Source organism: Amblyomma americanum, chromosome 10, assembly GCF_052857255.1.
Source record: "Amblyomma americanum isolate KBUSLIRL-KWMA chromosome 10, ASM5285725v1, whole genome shotgun sequence".
In the NCBI taxonomy this organism is placed as follows: Eukaryota; Metazoa; Arthropoda; class Arachnida; order Ixodida; family Ixodidae; genus Amblyomma; species Amblyomma americanum.
In genome coordinates, this window is record NC_135506.1 from 117635503 (window position 1) to 117640501 (window position 4999).

Below are 4999 nucleotides of genomic sequence, written 5' to 3' on the forward strand. Positions count from 1 at the left end.
TTTTTTTTTTGTGAATACCATTGTTTCATGATTTTTGTGATTTTAATAGGTTTTTAATTTTTTTGAATTTATCTTGTAGCACAGTTAAGTCACTCAGTTGGTTTTATGCCCTTCTCACATTATCCCAGAAAGCCACTATGCTCTAAAACCTAAGGCACATACCATCATCTTTGCAGCCTTGCTCTAGTTGAAATCTCTTGTTTGGCTTTTTTTTTTTGTACTTGCTGCCGGCTAACTGAATAGAAAATAATGTACTCTCAAAAACAGAGAATGTACACGCCTGTTCTGATGCTTGAAATTTTTTAGTGCTTTCTGTTTAGTACTGAGACAGCTATTATAGTTAGGGGCCCTGTGCAAACTTGCATTTTGAACCTCGTTATATGTTCTGCTGCCATTAAACTAAAATTGAGTAGCTGACTTTTCAACAATTACTGTTTGTCTTCTTATTGAGAGGCCCATTGCCCACCATAAGTAATATCCATATCAATTTTTAGAATTTTGAAAACATAGTTACCCTTCGAGCTGTGGCCCAGCAAATTTTGGCCGTTTCGACAAGTCGTGTGCATTGGAGAGGTTGCTTTGCCTGCAAGCTTTTCTAAAGCACAGGCATTTTGGTGCAATGTAGGCAAAATTTGTTGGGCCATAGTACCAAGGGTAACTGCATTTTTGAAATTATAAAAACTGATATAGATATTGCTTATGGTGGGCTGCACGCCTCTCAATAAACAAGACTAACAGTAATAATTAAGAAGTTAACCAGCCCACTAATTAGCACATCTTAGCTGTATTCCGAAGCACTTCACAGCTAACGATGCTATGCCAAAAGAAGTGCTCTTCGAACTCAAAAAGCTTGTTTTTAAAAACTACGCAACATCTTAGGTGAAACACGTGGTATTGGTACAATATGTTGCTGAGCAGAGCTGCCGTGCAACCAGGTGTCAACTTAGTCTTTTTGAGATATTTTTTTTTCTTTTTTGTAAAGCTTGAATTTGAGCAATATAGCTGCCAGCTTTCATGCTGTTCATTAGCTTACTATATGCAGAGGAAAAAATAACAAGTCAAGTTCTACCGTGGACCAAGCAGCAGCTGCAGTGGCCTGCATTTCATGACTGTTTGAGGAAAATAGGATGACCAAGTGGTAATCACCGCTGCTTTCTGAGTGTTGCTCTTGTAGGCATGAGACCTCATCACAGTGCATTTGCAGTGGACTTTTTTGTTTTATGCTTACGTGTGCTTGCATTGGTGACCTCTGCTGCAAGAATGTGTATACGCTGTTATCTTTGCGCCTTCAGGCATTTCTGTCCTCACACCGTGTGTTCACCGCTCCTAATGCATCATATCTTGCTTCTCCTGTGAAAGTGGGAACTGCCTTTGAAAGTTCAAATGCAAAACACCATGCTTCTCGTAGTGCTGAACAGATGCAAACCCAAATGCAGATCACATGCACACAGCACTGATGCAGATGTATTAATACTGTCACAATCGAGCGTATTCTACATGGATTTGGTCTTTTGGTGCTTCACCTATTGTTCCTTCTGTTCATTATAAATTGCAGCCGATCTTAAGTCTGAGAAAATACATGTTCAACAAAATTTTTTTGCATCTGACATAGTAATGATAAGGCTGTTCAAAATGCCACATGCTTGTCACATATTTGTAGTCTTGTCCAATTATAGACAAATGTAGGTACGTTCGCACTAGCTGAAGTTTATTTTACTTTATTTGGTGAACTGAAAGAAAGCACGGCAGGCAAGCGTGCATGTACGTGTTCTCTGTTTGTGTTCAATCACGCCTGCTGAGTGCTGTAATCAGTATGGTGCTAAAGCACCAACTTATGGTGTGGCATGACCCTTTGTACGAGCATGTAGGATTTTAAAGATTTTTTCCAGGTGGTTTTACAGGGTTGAACGTAACAGCTTTGTTACCATTGCAATGTGAAGTTGCTGTGGTTTTAAACTTCTTACTGCGGATTTTATTTCACAAACACCATATATTCTTTTGAGAATTTCGCTCCAGCTCTGTTAGTGTATGTTTACAGCATGTAAATGTCACTATTAGAATCATGCACATTACATTTGCATTTGTGATTTTTTATGCTTCAGGCATTATCCTTGCATTTTGTAATAAATTGTAGCCATTCTTCAATTTCACACAATCATTGTTTGATAGGGTTCTTTGCAGTAGACCTAGCAATGGTAGAGTTGCTTGCAATCCTGCAATGCACTTCCATAACCGCACACAATACAGCTGTGGTCGTCATTTTTGTTCTATTCACACAAGATTTCAGGGCCAAGAATTGTGTATAACTTTTCAAACTAAAATAAAGAAATAATAAACTTCTTAATGAGAATTCTCTAGAAATTTTTGTTTTGGTAATTATTTGCACAAAAAGAATTTAAAAAATTGTGGCTTCAATGCACACTGTGAAGGTGGTTGGACAGCGAAACTATGCTGTTTGCTGTTTTAATATGATTCCTTAATTGTCAGTATGATATACGATTTCTATGCTGTTGGGTACATTTCTACTCCTGGGGTTTTTTTGTTCTGCTTGCCTACAAGTTATGTACATTACCATTCACCACACTGTCTTGTTTCGGCGTGTGGTGCTAGTTTATTCCTTATTGCATGATTTTAAGTCCTAGTTGACCAACAATATCCAGAAAGAAAGCACAAACTTTTCTTCAGCTCTCCTACCTCTATGTTCTTTAACCTACAAGTGTTGCTGCCATAGTGCAGAGCAGTCCATGGCTTGGTGACTTGTATAACGTGAAGTAAAACTTTGCCCTTCAGAAATACTGTGCAGCGGAGACACACACAAAATGAAGCAGACAGGAGAAGCAAAAACTCGTGTCCCATTTTATTTGGGATTGTGCCATGTAACATCCTTGTAATGCCCTCAGACACAGAAGAAAACATAAACATAAATGGAAGCATTGCCTGTTAACAAGCTTTAGACGTTTTTTTTTCTACTTCCAGTCGTATGTATACCATGAGCTACGGCGGCGCCTGTCTAGTCTTCTACTTTCTGGGGTATTCATATGAATAACCCCAGAAAGTAGATTGGACAACCGCCGCCGTAGCTCAGTTGGTAGAGTACAGGACACAAAATCTGGAGGTCGTGGGTTCATATCCCACTGGTGGCATGTGGTTGTTTTTCCTTATACTTCTAAGCAATGATCTTTCAGTGGTAAAAAACGTCGGCGGACACCTAAGACCCCTTACGTGTAAGAAACCGTTAGCCCGCCTGCTCAGTTTGCGAACACAGTCACCATGCGCTGCGGTGTGATGTAACCCGATGCCACGCAGCTGTCAATTCTACCTCTGCATGGCTTTACGTAGCCGCTGCCGCAGCGCTTTTGATCTGTGCACTAACTTTTTAAAGGCAGTCGTCGCTGTACCACAGCCCATGATCAGCCTTTAGGGTACGACACGATAGCTAATGGGCCCATATATGCAGAATTCGTCTTTCTCGACTTAAAATCCCTGGGAGTCCTCATACCACTACCCTGGGGTGGCAGGTGCTGCCACTGGTGGGACTTGCGCGATCCAAGTTGTCCCAAGCAACCTTTTACGTCCAATCATTAATATAACTGTCACCTGCCAGGTTGCACGAGGAATTTTTATGGGTATGCACACGCACACAATGTGTTTTTGTTCAGTGGGGCAAGTAAGGTATGCCTTAATAACAACGCTCTTAATTTCCCATTGATCAACACTGCAAATTTAAAATTGAAACATTCCTCTATGATCCTTGGTTTCAGTGACTGTTGGCTTCCTTAATATGCATATTGTAACAAGCCCCCCCCCCCCCCCCCCGCATTTTCCTTCCCTTGTCTGCTCAACCAATAGTGCAGTTATGAGAACACTCCCTTTGTTAGTAACGAAAAACACCTCAGGAAACTTCCATGTTGTGCTATTGTTCTAAAGCCCTTGTTTCATTTTACTATGGCTCAGATGTGCAGCCGCGCAAATAAAGACAAGACCCCATTTTTCGTTTTTTTACAAAAAGCTGGTCCGCTTAGAGATGCTCACTGATGAAGCAGCCACCTTGTTTGATGCACATATCCTCAAAAGTCAGCATACCTCCATGTACAATTGTAGCCCTGCACTTTGCAAAACATGTACCGTTCCACTTTTCACTGTCTGACATTCTTTTTGCCAAGTGCATGGTTATGGGGGTGTAGCACAGCCAACTTGCAAAGGGCTGAACATACCACACTGCCATGCCATACCACACCTATCTACTGTGTTCTTCCAGCTTATACAACTTTGCAAATGTAGAGAGCTCCTTTCCAGTCTCACCTTTCTGGTATGGTTATTTGTTTGGCACAGCCTGAGCTTCACTTTTTGTAAGAGCGGTTATGGTAGCTAGCTGTTACTGAACCTTTGTATAAGTGAACAGTAGACAGCGTAGCACCGCTCAGAAAACAGGTTTCTAAACTTTAGCCATGATTACATCCAGCTGTGCTCACTGGATGATTATTGCTGGATTTTTGACGAGGAATGTAGATTCCTGTAGAGAAGAGTTGAAACTTTAGTTTCACAAAACTTGGCTGATATCGCACATGTCTAATCATATTAAATTTTAACAAAATTTATCAACTTATTATTTATGACACTGCCCAGCTGATCACTTCACTTAAAAGTCACTTCAAAGGTGCAAATGCATTTACTCATTTCAATAGCCGGTCATAAGCCATGCGTTCTAATTACAGCTTGTCACGCTAAACTTCCACAGTGTGCCGCATACGAATATCCAGGCGCCTATGCACAGGGATGTGTTGTTCCGTGCATAAAGCAGTTACGTGTTCGAACTTCATCTCGTACATGTGCAGCGAGAAAAAGTGAAGAAATGTATTGGTGCATCTTACCTCAAGATCATCTTAGTTTCGATCAATGAGGCATGCATAATTGAAAGTTAGTCAAGCTGAAAACAAATGCAAACAATTAGGCTGTTTCACTTTTTTTTTTTCAACATACCCAGCACACCACAACGCAG

At 40.6% G+C, this 4999-nt stretch overlaps 1 non-coding gene across 1 annotated transcript; it reads left to right on the forward strand.

Annotated features, from left to right (window-relative positions):
* Positions 1-3070: 3070 nt before the first annotated feature.
* TRNAL-CAA (transfer RNA leucine (anticodon CAA)) lies at positions 3071-3143 on the forward strand. The gene has a single exon. It is a non-coding gene; the product is annotated as a tRNA-Leu (tRNA).
* The last annotated feature ends 1856 nt before the right edge of the window (positions 3144-4999 follow it).